The sequence below is a fragment of the Arachis stenosperma genome, chromosome 10 (assembly GCF_014773155.1).
Source record: "Arachis stenosperma cultivar V10309 chromosome 10, arast.V10309.gnm1.PFL2, whole genome shotgun sequence".
Taxonomy (NCBI): domain Eukaryota; kingdom Viridiplantae; phylum Streptophyta; class Magnoliopsida; order Fabales; family Fabaceae; genus Arachis; species Arachis stenosperma.
The window spans coordinates 31,054,294-31,073,507 of record NC_080386.1 but is presented as its reverse complement, the minus strand read 5'-3'; positions in this window follow the sequence as shown (position 1 = coordinate 31,073,507).

The window sequence follows — 19,214 nt, the reverse complement described above, 5'->3', positions numbered from 1 at the left end:
GAGAACAAGAAAATATGGAATCCTCTATGTCACAGTATAGAGATTCCTTGAGGTGTCAGAGGAAAAGAAAAATAGAAGAAAGAGGTAGAAGAATTCGAACTTAGTGAGACAGAGTTCGAATTGTGCATTGAGGAGGAGTGATACTCCATAAATAGAAGGATGTGAGAAGAGGGGAAGAGACTTTTCGAAAATTAACTAAAAAGATTTTTAAAAAAAAACATTTTGAAAAACTTGAATTGATTTTCGAAAACTAAGAATGGAGAAGAAATCAAGTAATTTTAGAAAAAGATTTTGAATTTAGAATTTAAAAAGATATGATTGAAAACTATTTTGAAAAAGATGTGATTAGAAAGATATGATTGACAAGATATGATTTGAAAACAATTTTAAAAAGATTTGATTTTAAAAATTAATGACTTGCCTAACAAGAAAAGATATGATTCAAACATTAAACCTCTCTCAACAGAAAAGGCAACATACTTGAATTGTTCAATCAAATCATTAATTGTTAGCAAGTATCTTTGAAAAAGGAAAGAAATTGATTTTGAAAAAGATTTGATTGAAAAGATTTGATTTGAAAAAGATTTGAATTTGAAAAACTTTGAAAACTTGAAAAAAATTTGCATTGAAAACAGAATCTTCCCTCTTGTGCCATCCTGGCGTTAAACGCCCAGAATGGTGCACATTCTGGCGTTTAACGCCCAATGCACTACCTTTTTGGGCGTTAAACGCCCAGCCAGGCACCCTGGCTGGCGTTTAAACGCCAGTCTGTCCTTCTTCACTGGGCATTTTGAACGCCCAGCTTTTTCTGTGTAATTCCTCTGTTGCATGTTCTGAATCTTCAGTTCTCTGTACTATTGACTTGAAAATAGAACCAAGATCAAATAAACAATGCATGCAAGACACCAAACTTAAAATTAGACACTAGACTCAAACAAGAAACATAAAATATTTTTGGTTTTTTTCATGATTTTGTAAAATTTTTTTTTTGGTTTTTTTTTTTCGAAAATTAAGTGGAAGAAGAAAATAAAGGTATCAAAATTCTTAATGAGAATTCCAGGAATCATGCAATGTTAGTCTAAAGCTTCAGTCTAAAGGAATTAGACATGAATAGCCAAGCTTCAGCAGGACACTGCATTCAAGAGCTAAATTGATGAGGATCAATCAGCTTTGGTGATGATAAGAACATCACCTTGAAACACTAGAATTCATTCTTAAGAACTCTGAAAAATACCTAATCTAAGCAACAAGATGAACCGTCAGTTGTCCATACTCGAAACAATCCCCGGCAACGGCGCCAAAAACTTGGTGGACGAAATTGTGATCACTACAACTTCGCACAACTAACCAGCAAGTGCACTGGGTCGTCCAAGTAATAAACCTTACGCGAGTAAGGGTCGATCCCACGGAGATTGTTGGTATGAAGCAAGCTATGGTCACCTTGTAAATCTTAGTCAGGCAGACTCAAATGGGTATAGATGATGAATAAAACATAAAGATAAAGATAGAGATACTTATGTAATTCAATGGTGGGAATTTCAGATAAGCGTATGAAGATGCTTGGTCCCTTCCGTCTCTCTGCTTTCCTACTGTCTTCATCCAATCCTTCTTACTCCTTTCCATGGCAAGCTTATGCAAGGGTTTCACCATTGTCAGTGGCTACCTCCCATCCTCTCAGTGGAAATGTTCAACGCACCCTGTCACGGCACGGCTATTCAGCTGTCGGTTCTCGATCGGGCCGGAATAGAATCCAGTGATTCTTTTGCGTCTGTCACTAACGCCCCGCCCTCAGGAGTTTGAAGCACGTCACAGTCATTCAATCATTGAATCCTACTCAGAATACCACAGACAAGGTTAGACCTTCCGGATTCTCTTGAATGCCGCCATTAGTTCTTGCCTATACCACGAAGACTCTGATCTCACGGAATGGCTGGCTCGTTTGTCAAGCGAGCGCTCGGTTGTCAGGCGATCAACCATGCATCGTGTATCAGGAATCCAAGAGATATTCACCCAATCTAAGGTAGAACGGAGGTGATTGTCAGTCACACGTTCATAGGTGAGAATGATGATGAGTGTCACGGATCATCACATTCATCAAGTTGAAGAACAAGTGATATCTTGGAATAAGAACAAGCTGAATTGAATAGAAGAACAATAGTAATTGCATTAATACTCGAGGTACAGCAGAGCTCCACACCTTAATCTATGGTGTGTAGAAACTCCACCGTTGAAAATACATAAGAACAAGGTCTAGGCATGGCCGTGAGGCCAGCCCCCAAAACATGATCAAAGGATTCAAAGACCTAGAGATGATCTAAGATCCCAAGATGAAAATACAATAGTAAAAGGTCCTATATATAGAGAACTAGTAGCCTAGGGTGTATAGAGATGAGTAAATGACATAAAAATCCACTTCCGGGCCCACTTGGTGTGTGCTTGGGCTGAGCATTGAAGCATTTTCGTGTAGAGACTCTTCTTGGAGTTAAACGCCAGCTTTTGTGCCAGTTTGGGCGTTTAACTCCCACTTTGGTGCCAGTTCCGGCGTTTAACGCTGGGAATTCTGAAGGTGACTTTGAACGCCGGTTTGGGCCATCAAATCTTGGGCAAAGTATGAACTATTATATATTGATGGAAAGCCCAGGATGTCTACTTTCCAACGCCGTTGAGAGCGCGCCGATTGGGCTTCTGTAGCTCCAGAAAATCCACTTCGAGTGCAGGAAGGTCAGAATCCAACAGCATCTGCAGTCCTTTTCAGTCTTTGGATCAGATTTTTGCTCAGGTCCCTCAATTTCAGCCAGAAAATACCTGAAATTACAGAAAAACACACAAACTCATAGTAAAGTCCAGAAAAGTGAATTTTAACTAAAAACTAATAAAAATATACTAAAAACTAACTAGATCATACTAAAAGCATACTAAAAACAATGCCAAAAAGCGTACAAATTATCCGCTCATCAGTATTCTATTCATCTCTGCCCAGTTTTTGAGTTTCCCCACTGCTATGCATTTTTGGGTTAGTTAGTGTTAAAATCTTGTGATTTTGGTTGATTAGGAATACTCTATCATGGATTCTAAGTGTGTTCTATCCTTATTTCATATGTGCTGAGGTAAGAAGTGCTCAAACCCTTGTGATTTATCAATTTTATGAACCCTAGGTTAATGTATATATGTGAAATTGGTTATGTTAGTGTATTTGGTGATTTTGGTGCACAATTGGGAGATTGGTGTTGCTTGATGAGCTTTGGTGAGGCTTGGAGCTAAGGTTAGTGGAGACTTCCAAAGAAGAGGCTCAATTGGTTTGGCTTCAAGAGGTACGGTTTAAGTTTCATTTAAGTACCGTGTGGTGTGATGAAAATTCCTAGGCTAGATGCCCCTAGGCAACTGCGGAGGCTCTTGGGCAACAGATAAATAATAATGGCAATGACAGAAGTGGAGCCCAGGGCCTGATGACACTGGCAACCTTCTTAAAGGTTAATCCACCTATGTTCAAGGAAACCACCAATTCGACTGAAGCCAATACTTGGTTTCGGGCTTTGGAGCAAGCATTGCAAGCGCAGTTGGTACCTGAAGAGCGGTATGTTGAATTTGCTACCTATCTGCTCACTGGAGAAGCATTGCATTGGTGGCAAGGAGCCTGACGTCTCCTGCAGCAAGGTGGTGACCCTATCACTTGGGATGCCTTCCAGGTGGAATTTTACAAAAAGTACTTTTCAAATTCTGCTAGGACGGCCAAGGAACTGGACTTACTGCAACTGAAGCAGGGTGCTATGTCCGTGTCTGAGTATATAGACAAATTTGAAGAACTATTCAGGTTTTTCCGTATGTGTCAGGGAGCTCCAGGAGACTTCGAAGAATGAAAGTGCATTAAGTATGAAGGAGGGCTCCGGAGCGATATCTTAAGTTTAGTGGGACCAATGGAGATCCGAACTTTCTCAGAGTTGGTGAACAAGAGCATAATTGCTGAAGAGTGTGTGAAAAAGGTGGCTATAGAGAAAGGAAGTCATAGAGAGAGGATGCACACAACACTTTCCCCAAGGACGGAATAACTTTGCAACGAATTAAGAGTCCCAAGGGAACGGTAAGGGAAAACAAACAGTGGCTGCTTCAGATGTTTCCAGCTGTCAGAGATGTGGAAGTTGATAAATCCCAATTTGGTGGTTTATCTTGTGCTTAATTTGGGGAATTTTATCACCTTTTCTCACATTTATTCAATGAAATAGCATGGCTTTGCAATTCTCCCTTGATTTGTGCTTAAATGTGAAAACATGCTTTTAGGCCCTAAAATTGGTGATTTTAATTCACTTTAATTTCATTCGATGTCTTGATATGTTTGTTAAGTGGTTTCAGGTTTAGAAGGCAAGTATTGCATGGAAGAAGTGAGAAGAAAAGCATGCAAAGTGGGAGAACTCATGAATAAATGAAGGAACCGTAAAGCTGTCAAGCCTGACCTCTTCGCACTCAATCAACTATAACTTGAGCTACAGAGGTCTAAATGAGACGATTTCAGTTGCATTGGAAAGCTAACATCTGGGACTTCGAAATGATATAAAATTTGCCATAGTTGCCTGACGTATAGGGGTGCACATGCACCATGTGCGCAGATGCACTGATGATGCACGTGATTCACTAAAGAGCAACTCGTGGCCAGCGATTTCTAGCTCATTTTGGGCCCAATCCAACTCATTTCTAATGCTATTGAACCCAAGGATTGAAGGGAGAATGAACCAAGTAGCCATAGTTTAGTTTTTCATCATGTTTTAGGGTAGAATTCTAGAGAGAGAAGCTCTCTCTTTTCTCTAGAATTTAGGGTAGTTTAGGTTTAATTCTCTCAAATTCATCTTTCAATTCTTGTTTTGATTTAAACTCTCTTGATATTTTAGTATTCTATTGTCTTAATCTTTTTAGTTTCTCTTGTTAATTTCTTGTTTTGCTCTCTTTTATGTTTGTGAACAATTGTTGGATCTTATTTTTCTTTAATGCAATTTTATGTTTCCATGCTCTTCTATGTTTATCTTCATTGTTATTGTTGATTTCTTGCTTATGATAGTTATGGGTTTTACTAATTCTAGCATTTTGTGATGTTTACTTTTCTTGCACTCTAGGTGTTTGTTAAAATGCTTTCACTAGTTTTTGAGTAGTTTCCTTTACTCTTGGCCTAGGCTAAGGGAATTGAATGACCTTGAGTCATTGGGTCTCAATGAATTGGTGATTTGAGAATCCTTGGTGATCAACTTGATAGTCATTGACACTAGCCTACTACTAGGTTAATTAGTAGTGAGGTTAGACCTTATGGGTTGATGTTGATCAAGCCATTTGACGTACCTCAAGCTTAGGAGTAGATTATACATACTTAAAGCTTTTGGAGGTAGACTTAATGAGCTTGGTTCCTCATAATTATCAATATTTGGTTTGTAGACAAGGATGGTGATCGCAATTACCTATGTCTAGCCAAGAGTTCCTTTCTATTTCTTTTGTTAGTTCATTATTCATTTACTATCTTGTTATTTACTTTTCTTGTCAAAATATAAAATCAAACCCCCTTGCATTTTCATAGCCAATAATTGAGCACTTCATTGCAATTCCTTGTGAGACGACCCGGAGTCCAAATACTCTAGTTAATTCTTATTTGGGGTTTGTTCTTAGTGACAACTAAAAATTTAGTTTGATGTAAGAGTTGTTCGTTAGTTTGGAGCTATGCTTACAATGAAGTTCTTCTTTCTATAAGAGAAATTCCTAACCAACGCAATTCTCGCTATCAAATTAATGGCACTGTTGCCGGGGAGTTGCAATAGTGTTATATTATTGGCTATTGTTCATATGTAAATATGTGTGTCTTTTGTTTGTTTGTTAGTCTTTGCTAAGTGTATACTTTGCTTTCTTGTTTTTGTTAACTTTTGTTTTTATTTTCTCTTTGCTATTATGAATTCTTATCCTCACTTTGGCTATGAGTTTGGCTCAAATTATGTTGTAGGGAATGGAAACTACAATGGTGACATGCATCAAGGATGGAACAATCAAAGTTGGAAGGAGCCTCAAGGGATTGATCAACCTTCTTGGCAACAACAACCTCCGGTTTCTTATGGGTATAATTCTAATCCTAATGCATATCAATCTAATGGATGTGGTGACCCTTATTGTGATTGTCAACAACCACCACCACATGCCTATGAACCATCCCCTCAACATGATTTTGAACCACCTTACTCACAAGCCTCTTTTCATTAAACTCCTCCATATGACCCTAACCCATATTCACCATACCAACCACCTTGTGAACCATATGAACCACATGAAGAACCACCCCAATTCAACCCCCAATACCCTCAAGAACCACCACCTCCATACTATTACCAAGATGAACCACCTCCAATGTATGAGAACTCTCAACCACAAGATGAATCACCTCCCATATTTGAAAAATCATGGCTCAGTTTGCTAACATTACCGCTATCTTGGACTCATGGGGCTCATGTAACAAGCAAAGCATCTCCACGGATGAGTGTGAGAAATCAACCAAAGAAAGGAGTATGAAGGAGATTTTAGAATCTCAACATGAGGACAAGGAGATGGGGTATGTCTTGCAACAAGTGGAGGAGGAAAAGATTGTTGAAGAAGAAGAAGTGGTTGAAGAGTTAGGCGAAGTTGAACAAGAGGTGTATTTTAAGCTTGAGAACACTTCCACACCAAGTGATGTAATTGAAGATTTTATGGAAGTTGTTGAGCCTTCTTCCAATGGGCTTGAATTTGATGTTGAGGAGGATAATGCACAACCTCCAAGGCATAGTATGAGTGATGAAAGATTGGAAGAGGTTGATCAAGAGATGGATTCAATCATTGAGAATTTCTTATCTATAATTGAATCTTCTCCTCTTGAGCTTGAAATTAAGATCAAAGAAGAAGATACCTCCCCTCCCATGCCCTTGGTGAGAAATGAAGAAGAGATTGAATTGGAAGAGAGCCACCAAGAGGAAGAGGTTGAAGTTGAGGAAAGTTGTAAAGAGGTGGAGGTAATCAAGGAAGAGCACAAGGGAATGGATCTCACATTGGCTAAGTGTGGGGAGGTCTCCCTTCCTAAGTCACCATCATCCAACACAACGTTTGAGTGGGTAAAATTTCTATCCCTAAGTCTCACTTTCTCACTTGAATATGGTTTGATTGAAAATGATGGGCAACTTAGAGTCCTTTGTGGAGTCAAGAGTAGGAGAGAATTGGTTAGTGGGTGGAAATGCCAATCAAGGTTCTTCATGGTTGGAAACTCAAAGTCTAAGTGCAATGGTTGGTATAGTTCTCAACTAAAGGGATCTAGGAAGATGCTTTGGTGTTTACTTGAGAATTCGGATCACTTCTCACCCTATTGGAATTGTGATGATCAACTTGAAGATGGGTGTCAAAACAAAGTGTGGGATCCCGGATCGCACAAGGAGAATCAAATTTGGGAGCCCATGGCTTGTGTGGAACTCCATCAAGCCTTGGAGTTATCATCTTTGAAGACTAAAGCTTATTGGAGATTCAAGCATTGGTGGATGTTCAAGGATAGCTTCAAGCACAAGCCACCATGACAAGGAGCCTTCCAAATGTCCAACTTAAGGACAATAAACAAAAGTGCTACGTGGGAGACACCCTACCATGGTAAATTCTTTTCATTTTTCCCTTTTGTACATATTGGTAATTAGTTTGATTTCATATTTTGTTTAGTTTGTTAAGTCTATTTGGTAGTCTAATATGTTAAATAAGGTTTTATGTTGTTTGGGTAGCTGTTTGGAGGTTTGGAATGCATGGTTTGGTGCAAGAACTTGGAAAAAATTTGAAAAACAGAGCATCAACCCGCGCGTGCGCACACCTAGTGTGTACGCGCGCCTCAAGCATTTTCGACCATCCACGCGGGCGCGCCATGTGTGCGGACGCGTGGATTGAAAAATCTCACCCCTCCATACATTGACCCGAGAGTTGTGCCTACATTGCGCCAGCACCATGCCTGAGGCACGAACCAACCCGCGCGTACGTGCACCTGGCGCGTACGTGTCCTTGAAGCTAACTGCGCAATGCGCACACACGCACGTTGTGCACGTGCACACCGATAGCGCCACCTGCCCTCCTGGTACATGTTCCAGAGAGTTATGCCCAGTTTGTGCCTATTCTATGCCTGCAATCCACGCGTGCGCGTACCTGGCAGGTACGCGTCCTTTGGCCAACTGCGTATCTGTGCGTAAGTGTGCATTATGTGTCCGCGCCGGTAAAAAAAAGTTTTTTTCCCTCTTCCATTTTCTTTTGCCCATTGCACTCGTATACTTCTACTCTTTCCATTTTCATTTTGTTTTTATAGCTTATTTTTACCTTATTTTTTTCGAGTTTCTTATTTTAATAATGGTGTTGAATTCTCTTACTCAATTGTTGAGAATTTCTTGCCTAATCTTGGTGCTTCTTGACTTGTTTGATATTGTTGGGTGATTAAACTTTTAAATCAATGCTTAATCTTGTACGACTCTTATACTCTTTATGCATTGATATGAACTTGCATGTCTTTCATGACCCATTCTTTCTAGTTGAACTTGATGCTTTTGAGTGCTCTTCATGCTTTGACTTTACTCTTGCATCAAGTATTAATTGATATGCCCTTTGTCTATATTGTTTTCTCACTTACATGCGTAGCTAACATGTGGTGAGAACCTTACTCTCATTTGGCATTTGCCCTCGCCTATGCTCTACTTGCTGTGATATCTTTGATGTAGGCTTAATTATCCTTCTTTCTCTTTCCTTTTAGGTTGGCCATCAAGAAGGAAAGGAATGGAAAAGCTTTTAAATGGGGCAATAAACAAGTTCATCCGCACAACCTTTTGAAGGAGCTCATCAATTGTAGTAACCCATCCACCTTGCTCTTCTTTGCATACACCGAGGACGGTGCAAATTTCTAAGTGTGGGGAGGTCGTCCGACCGACCTCCATGGGTAACAACTTCCTTTTCAACCCAAATTCTTAATTTTTGTCTTTGTTAGTTAGTTGTTGCATTTCATGATAGGTTGCATATTAGTTATAATTTGTACATATTTTACCACTTCTTTTTATGTTAGGACTACTTGGTTAGGTGATGATTTCTTTTCCAAGAAAATTGTTTTTAGGGCACCTTATCAATTTGAAAAAAAAAATTTGTTGAACTTGCTTGAAGAATTTATTTTGGAATATGATTTTTGAACTAAGAACACAAGTGTGTGAGCTTTGAGCCTAATTGTGTGGTTACATCATATAACCACTTATTTTTACTCTTGTGTGCATTATTCTCTTTCTATGATTGTAATCTTTGATTTGTTTGATTCTTTATATCCATTATTCCATGTATACATGCATTTATATGATTGAAGCCATCATTTCATTTAGCTCACTTACCCAAATGGCCTACCTTTCATCAACCATTGTTAGCCAAATTTGAGCCTATTTAATCCCTTTTGTTCTTAATGTTAGCACATTACTACCGCTAAGTGAAAAATAATAAAAGTCCTTAATTTGGATCTTTGATTAGCTTAGGCTAGTGAGGGTGTATATCATTTGGGTATGGAAAACTTGGGACATTGGTTGAGGTAAAAGTGTAATCTTTGTATTTTTGTTGAAAATATTGGGAATTGGGTACATATTCATGCACTATATGTAAAACCATATGCATTGATACGTTTGTATATACTTTTGAAAAAAAAACAAAAAAAAGGTGAAAAAAATGATAAAAAAATATATATAGAAAAAGAAATAAAAAGGAGACAAAAATGTCCCAAAGTAAAGTTCAATAAAAATCAATGCATATGGAATGTGAATTAAAGAGAATGCATGAGTATGTGAATAAGTGGGAATCATGGGTAGCTAGGTTGTGTATTAGAATTGTATAAGTTGTTATATGTGTTAGGTGAGAGCTTAGGCTAATCAAAGATGCAAATTTCAAGCTCACTTGACCATATGCATTCTTACCTTTACCCTAGCCCCATTACAACCTATGAATAAGTCCTCATGATGAATGTATGCATGCATTGAATAATTGTTGATTGTTAGATGAAAAACAAATCTTGGAAAGCATGAGTAGAAAAGAATTGAGTGATCGACCCTATACACTAGAGCGACTAGAGCGGATACACTTCCGGTGAGGGTTCGATGCTCAATTCCTTGTTCCCGGCTTTCATGAGCTTTTCTTCTTGCAAGTCTATTTGAACTTCATTTTGATATTTAAATTGGTAGAGTTTGTGAGTCGTCATATGACCTTTTCCTTACTTGCTTATATATGTTCTTGGAGATTGATTTACTTTTAACCAAGTAGATAAAGTCATTTTACATTTAATTGCATTAATATAGATAGGTGCATATAGTTTATTTGCATTGAATAAATGTTCATAACCCTTTTCTTGTCCTTTTTTATTCTTAGCATGAGGACATGCTTGGTTTAAGTGTGGGGAGATTTGATAAACCCCAATTTTGTGGTTTATCTTGTGCTTAATTTGGGGGATTTTATCACCTTTTTCTCACATTTATTCAATGAAATAGCATGGTTTTGCAATTCTTCCTTGATTTGTGCTTAAATGTGAAAACATACTTTTAGGCCCTAAAATTGGTGATTTTAATTCACTTTAATTCCATTTGATTCCTTGATATGTTTGTTAAGTGGTTTTAGGTTTAGAAGGCAAGTATTGGATGGAAGAAGTGAGGAGAAAAGCATGCAAAGTGGGAGAACTCATGAAGAAATGAAGGAACCGTAAAGCTGTCAAGTATGACCTCTTCGCACTCAATCAACCATAACTTGAGCTACAAAGATCCAAATGAGGCGGTTCTAGTTGCGTTTGAAATCTAACATCCGAGGTTTTGAAATGATATAAAATTTGCCATAGTTGCCTGACGTATAGGGGCGCGCATGCGCCATGTGCGCGGACACATCGATGATGCACGTGATTCACTAAAGAGTAACTCGTGGCCAGCAATTTCTAGCTCATTTTGGTCCCAATCCAACTCATTTCTGATGCTATTGAACCTAAGGATTGAAGGAGGAATGAACCAAGTAGCCATAGTTTAGTTTTTCATCATGTTTTAGGGTAGAATTCTAGAGAGAGAAGCGCTCTCTTCTCTCTAGAATTTAGGGTAGTTTAGGTTTAATTCTCTCAAATTCATCTTTCAATTCTTGTTTTGATTTCAACTCTCTTGATATTTTAGTGTTCTATTGTCTTAATCTTCTTAGTTTCTCTTGTTAATTTCTTGTTTTGCTCTCTTTTATGTTTGTGAACAATTGTTGGATCTTATTTTTCTTTAATGCAATTTTATGTTTCCATGCTCTTCTATGTTTATCTTCATTGTTATTGTTGATTTCTTGCTTATGATAGTTATGGGTTTTACTAATTCTAGCATTTTGTGATATTTACTTTTCTTGCACTCTAGGTGTTTGTTAAAATACTTTCACTAGTTTTTGAGTAGTTTCCTTTACTCTTGGCCTAGGCTAAGGGAATTGAGTGACCTTGAGTCATTGGGTCTCAATGAATTGGTGATTTGAGAACCTTTGGTGATCAACTTGATAGCCATTGACACTAGCCTACTACTAGGTTAATTAGTAGTGAGGTTAGACCTTATGGGTTGATGTTGATCAAGCTACCTCAAGCTTAGGAGTATATTATACATACTTAATGCTTTTGGATGTAGACTTAATGAGCTTGGTTCCTCGTAATTATCAATATTTGGTTTGTAGACAAGGATGGTGATCTCAATTACCTATGTCTGGCCAAGAGTTCCTATCTATTTCTTTTGTTAGTTCATTGTTCATTTACTATCTTGTTATTTACTTTTCTTGTCAAAATATAAAATCAAACCCCCTTGCATTTTTATAGCCAATAATTGAGCACTTCATTGTAATTCCTTGTGAGACGACCCGGAGTCCAAATACTCCGGTTAATTCTTATTTGGGGTTTGTTCTTGGTGACAACCAAAAATTTAATTTGATGTGAGAGATGTTTGTTGGTTTGGAGCTATGCTTACAACGAAGTTATTCTTTCGATAAGAGAAATTCCTAACCAACGCAATTCTCGCTATCAGATTACCTAAATAAGCAGTACCGATTGGGGTTAGGTGTATGTTACAAGTGCGGGTTACTAGGGCATGTATCAAGAAATTACCAACGAGGGGGGAGTCAGGATGCCGGCCAATTGCGACAGTAAGATTGAGGTAATTGCAATAATCAGGCTTAAAGGACAATGCATGATTTTATAATACCACGTTTACAATAAAACTGGGAATGTCGAGCTTAGTACTAGACTTAGAAACAAACCGGATGGTCTGAGTAGGGGTTTGCTTTAAACAGGAATGCTTTGGGCTCTGAATACCTGATAAGTTTAGCAGATTAATACAAGTGGATAAATTTCTGTGATCTAAACGATTTTCTATTGAGATCGATAGGTTATGTTTGTCACTTAATTGGTTGATTTCTGGATTCTTGGTGGTTAATAATCAGAATGACGCAGCGGAAGCTTGCTGAAGTGTTAGCATAGTATGGTAATAATAAAGAATAAAAGGTTAGTGAACTAATGCAAATAATGATTTTAGATAATTGGAATGAATTGTTGTAAGACCCGGTTAATTAACGGCTAATTAACCCATAAATGAGAATTTATTCTAGAAAGCCTAAAATGTGATTTTTCTGGCTAAATATGATAGAGGAGATTGAGACGAGAATTTTGGTACCAATTTTATAGAATTCGGACCAAGATTGGATCGAACGGGCCAAACCGGGCCAACCGGACCCAAAGTGGGCCCTTTGCCCAACATAACTTAACCAAAACCCTAGTTTTCAGCACTCTCTCTCCTCACAACACTCAAAAACACGCTGAACTTAGAGAGAAAGGGAGGAAGAACACTCTCTCAAGTTCTCTCCCTTGGTTGATCTTCAAACCACCATAACTTTTGATCTAGAGCTCCGATTGTCGCTACGTTTGCCGCCACGCGTTCACCGCGGAGAGCTTTACGAAACCCATACAATCAATCTTGAGGTAAGCCACGTGTTTCTGTTCGAAATTCCAGCCCTTATTTTCGAGTTTCATGGGTAAAATGTTGAGATTTTGGGTTCTTTGATGTTATAGGACCCAACTCTCTTGAAGGAGAAGGTTAAACATGTCTCTTTGGACCTTGGGTGTGGTAAGATTCTCAACCCTAGTGTGATTTGTTGCTCTATGATGTTTGGGTTTTGAGATGTTGTGTATGGGTGTGATAATTGTGGCTTAGGTTGTGTATATGTGAATATTGGAGCTTGATTGGTGATTTTGAAAAGATTGGAAAGGGTTTGGTGGTGAAAAATCTATTCTTGGAGGTTTTGAGGCCTTGAGAGCTTGTGGATAAGTGGTTTGGAAGTGCTCCGGTTGAGCTTGGGAAAATCGGCTAAGGTATGGTTTCGGTTTCCCGTATCTAATATGTAATGTGGTAGGAAATACTTAGGCTAGAGGCCCTAAGATAGGCATTGAATTGTTGATGTTGTTGAATGATTAAGATATATGATGTGGTCATATATGTGATGATGATTATTGATGCCTTGGTGGTATGATGTATGAGAAATATGCATGTTGTGATATATGCTTGATGATTGGTTATGGTTGAATTGTGGGTTGAACCATGTTGATGGTGAGTATGATGTTGATTGTGTACAATAATGATTTATTGAAATTGGTGTTGTTGAGAATTGGCATGAGGAATAGTATATGATATGTCAATGTGTTTGAGTTTGAGCCACTTGGGTGAAGTGGGGTAAAATGACGAGATAGTGATTTTGATAAATTGTGGTCATATGTCAATGTGTGAGTTGAGGAGGCTTGATGTTGAATTTGGTATATTTTGATTGATTTCAAAGAAAAGGGATGAAATTGGCATGTTTTGATTGATTTTGAAAAGAGTTGAAAATGGCTTGTTTTGAAAATGGCACTTGGTGGTTTTGTATGAAAATATGGTTTTTGGGCATACTTTGGCGGAACATAACTTGGACTACGGATCTCTGTTTCGTACCAAATCTGTTTAGAAATGAAATTGGATCCGGGATGTCTATGCCGTTTGAAGAACGGGTGAAAAACGATTTAAAATGAGAAAGTTATGTCCGTCAGAATATTGGGGTTTAAATCTGTGAATTCTGCAGCTTTTAACTTAGAAAATTTTTAGCAGAATGACCCCTTGCGCGTGGGCGCACCTGGCGTGTACGCGCCGATTTTCTAGAAAGCGCCATCCACGCGTGCGCGTGATGTGCGCGGGCGCGCCGATTGTGCTGCACCCAATGCCCAGCTATTTTCCAGAGAGTTATGCCAGAACTGTGCCAGTGTTGCGCCTGGGGCACGAGAACACCTGCGCGTACGCGTGGTTGACGCGTGCGCGTCGATTGGCAAATTTTTAATCCATGCGTTAGCGTGCATGACGCTTGCGCGTCAATGAGTTTTCGAGGCCATCCACGCGTGCGCGTGGAGTGCGCGTACGCGTGGCCCTGTTTTCATCCCAAAGTTGATTTTTGAGTTTTAAAAGCCAAATCTCATACTTCTAAGCCTCCGATCTCACCATTTATGTCTTAAATCATTATGATATACCTAGCATGAGAAAAAGGGCTAGTGAATGTGGTAACTTGCGAGTGAAGCAAGGGGGAAATATGTATGATCATTGAGGATCAAAGATGATTATGTGAGAAGCGGAGAATGGCGGTGGAGGTGCTTGTTATGCCATGGGCCGAAGGGCCGTAAATGTTAATGAATTGGCTGGTTATGGATTTAACCGTGAGCCGGATGGCTAGATTATTGCCGTGTGACGGCGGAGCCATGTTTATGGCTAAGTATAAATGCATATATGCTGTTGAATGAATTATGAATGTTTGCACTTCCACCATCGGAGATGAGGGTTTCCCTGGGTAGTAGCAGTGGCTAGCCACCACGTGCTCCAGGTTGAGACTCGAAGCTCTGTTAACCCTATGTCGTAAGTGTGGCCGGGCACTGTGAAAGGCCCGGATGAGCTCGCCCCCGTAAATATTCACCAGTGAGGGTGATGGATATGGATCATGTTTATGATCAAGTTTATGATGAGTATAACTCGAGTTGGGGATGCGCGACAGAGGGACAGTCCAATGGTTAGCGGCCAGGACTTGTCGGGTTGGCTCTATAACCGACAAGATGATATCATCAGCCACTAGGGACAGGCATTCATCATATGCATACTATGTGAATTGTTTAAGATTGCCTATTTGACTGCATGTTACTTGCTAATTGTCTAAATGCCTTAACTGCTCCTATTTGTATATTATTTGTTTGATATAACTGTAGTTGCTACATTATACTCCTGCTGGTGGTTGGGAGGTTTGAAGGAATTGGGAAGGGAAGTATTAGTTAGACTGAAGAATCTTTAGTCAGATGCCCTTATATGGTTTAGCTTGTTTATAAGCTTTGAATTATCTGGAGGAAGTTCTAGGATTGCCTTCGGCTTTCCTCTATTATTATGTATTATATATGTGGAAGCTATTACCATGCTGGGGACCTCTGGTTCTCACCCATGCGGATTTTGTGGTTTTCAGATGCAGCACGTGTGGTTTCCCGCTGAGGCATGCTGGAGACCTTTAGATTTGCGAAGATCCTTTGTTCTCGGGGCTATGTTTTGGTTTATATGTTTTGCTTAGATACTTTTATCTCCATTAAATAATACAAACTGTGATGACTCCTCTTATGGGAGGTTTTGGAGAATAGGTTTTATGTAGTTGTGTCCCTTTGGGTTTCCTTTGGGGTTTTCCTTATTTTATCATATGTATATATTGTTATGCTCGGACCGGTTATCTTCGCAGCCGGATTTTGAGTCTTGATATTCCTGTTTTTGACACTCCTTTGTATATATATAATCTCACGTTGGTTTATCCTTGTTCGTTACGTTATCGATCGGAGTGTTGCGCTTTTGAGTTGCGGTTTTTGTTTACCCCTTTTTCTATAAAGGCTCCTAGTTATAATCAATCATTCATACTACTATACGTACTAAATTTTTATTTTAGAGGTCGTAATACCTTGCCATCTCTGAATTATGACTTAAGCATAAGGCTCTGTATGGTAGGGTGTTACATTATGGTATCAGAGCATTTCGTTCCTGTAGAGCCTGAGGGATGGACTGACTATGCTTCTGTGCATTCTCTGTATGTGTGTTATGTGCTATTAGTATATCTGCTTGATATAATTGGCATAAACGTTCATGAGCATGCATTTGGGACTTTGAAGCACTAGACTTCCGATATTGAGACTGATCAACTTAATATCGATTGTTTGGTGTGTATAGGAACCAGATGGCACCTCGTGGACGCGGTAGAGGTAGTGTGAGAGGTCGTACGAATGCTCGTGCACCGGAGAATAACCCTAATGACCCGGTGAACTTTACGACTGCGTTGGAGAACATGGCTGCTACTATGCAAGCCACTGCTGAGGCCCTTGGTCAACAGATGAACAACCATGGCAACGATAGAAATGAAGCTCAGGGACCAATGGAGATTAGAACTTTCGTTGTGTTGGTGAACAAGTGTGGGGTTGCTAAAGAGTGTGTGAAAAGGGCAACCGCTGAGAAAGGGAGTCACAAAGGATCATTCCCACAGAACCGAGGGAAGAGCTTTGCACCTAGAGGTCCGTCTTTCAAGAGGGGAAGCTCTTTCGGGAGGCCCAACAACAACAACTCCCAAGGGAAAAGGTTTGGGAAGCAACCTCAGAATGATCAAGTTTGTACTAGGTGTGGAAGTCACCATCCGGGAACACCATGCAAGGCCGGATGGGGTTTGTGCTACAATTGTGGAAAGGCAGGACATAAGCTCCCATGGTGTCCGGAGCGGCAGAAGCAAGGTGCTGGGAAAGCACAACAAACTGGTCGGGTGTTCACCACCTCAGCTGTGGGTGCAGAGGGATCCGAAACACTCATTCGAGGTAACTGTGAAATAGCTGGTCAAACTTTAAATGCTTTATTTGATTCGGGAGCATCGCGTTCATTTATTGCATTTGAGAAAGCCCATGAGTTAGGATTGAAGATCGTAACCTTAGGTTATGACCTAAAAGTGTACAATGCTACCCATGAGGCCATGGTAACTAGGCTAGGATGCCCGAAAGTTTCGTTTAGGTTCAAGCAGCGTGATTTTGTCCATAATTTAGTCTGCTTGCCGATGATCGGCCTTGATCTTATCTTGGGATTGGATTGGTTATCTAAGAAGCATGTTCTGCTTGATTGTTCTACAAAGTCGGTGTACTTTATGCCGGAAGATACAGAAGGGCCGGTCGTGGTGAATAATTATTACTTGAATTCGATGATGGTGAACTATTCTGGAATCGAATGTCAGGGTATCCTGTTGTTAACTGCGGGCATTTCGGGAGATGATCAAAGGTTGGAACAGATTCCGGTTGTGTGTGAGTTTCCGGAAGTGTTTCTCGATGATATTGATGAGTTTCCACCTAACCGAGAGGTTGAGTTTGCTATTGAATTGGTGCCCGGGGCGGGACCAATCTCAAGTGCTCCTTATAGGATGTCACCGTTAGAGATGAACGAGCTAAAGTCTCAGTTAGAGGATTTGTTGGGAAAGAATTTTATACGGCCAAGTGTCTCTCCGTAGGGTGCTCCAGTGTTACTGGTGAAGAAGAAGGATGGGAGTATGCGGCTCTGTGTGGATTACAGGCAGTTGAACAAGGTTACAATAAAGAATAAGTACCCATTGCCGAGAATTGATGATCTCATGGATCAGTTACAAGGAGCTGGAGTTTTCTCCAATATCGATTTGCGATCCGGTTATCACCAGATAAGGGTGAGGGGTGAGGATATCCCTAAGACCACTTTCAGGACTCGTTATGGTCATTATGAGTACACTGTGATGTCCTTTGGGTTGACGAATGCTCCTGCGGTATTCATGGATTACATGAATAGAGTTTTCCGTCCGTTTCTGGATAAATTTGTTGTTGTCTTCATTGATGACATACTAATTTACTCCAAGACTGAAGAAGAGCATGCGGAACACTTGAGGACCGTGTTGCAGATTCTAAAGGAGAAGAAACTTTATGCAAAAATGTCTAAGTGTGAGTTTTGGAAGAGTGAGGTGAAGTTTTTGGGTCACGTGGTGAGTAAGAAGGGAATAGCCGTAGATCCAACTAAGGTGGAGGCTGTGATGGATTGGAAGCAGCCAACCACTGTAACAGAGATAAGGAGTTTTCTGGGTTTAGCTGGCTATTACCGAAGGTTTATCAAAGGCTTTTCACAGATAGCTTTGCCAATGACAAAGTTAACCCGCAAAGACACTCCGTTTGTTTGGACTCCTGAATGCGAGGAGAGCTTTCAGACATTGAAGAAAAAGTTGACCACTGCACCTGTGTTAGTGTTACCCGAGCCGAACGAGCTATTTGAGGTGTATTGTGATGCCTCATTGAAGGGTTTAGGGTGCGTGCTGATGCAGCATCGTAATGTGGTGGTGTATGCCTCACGACAGTTGAGACCGCATGAAGTTAGTTACCCTACGCACGATTTGGAACTCACTGCGGTTGTGTTTGCCTTGAAGGTGTGGAGACATTATCTCTATGGGGTTAAGTTCCAAGTTTTCTCTGATCATAAGAGCTTGAAGTACCTCTTTGATCAGAAGGAGCTTAATATGAGACAGAGGAGGTGGATGGAATTGTTGAAGGACTACGACTTTGAGTTGCATTACCATCCGGGAAAGGCGAACATAGTGGCGGATGCGTTAAGTCGGAAGTCGTTATATGCGGCTTGGATGATGCTCCAAGAGGAGAAGTTGCTCAAGGGATTCGAGAGTCTGAAAATCGGTGCTCAAGAAGTATCCGGAACCTTGTGTTTGAGCCGATTAGAAATCTCAAGTGACTTTAAGTCCGAACTCCTAAAGGCTCATCAAAATGATGAAGCGTTATGGAAGGTGTTACCGGCTATTGAGCAAGGAAAACAGTGGAGAGTGTCGGAAGAAAAAGATGGGTTATGGAGATTCAAGGGTAGGATCATTGTGCCGGATGTTGGCACTTTGAGGCAAGATATTTTAAAGGAGGCACACAAAAGTGGATTCTTCATTCACCCGGGAAGTACTAAGATGTACCAGGATTTAAAGGCGATGTTTTGGTGGCCGGGTATGAAAAAGGATGTGGCGGAATATGTTTCAAAGTGCTTAACTTGTCAAAAGGTAAAGATTGAACATCAAAGACCTTCCGGGATGTTGCAACCTTTAGAGATTCCACAATGGAAGTG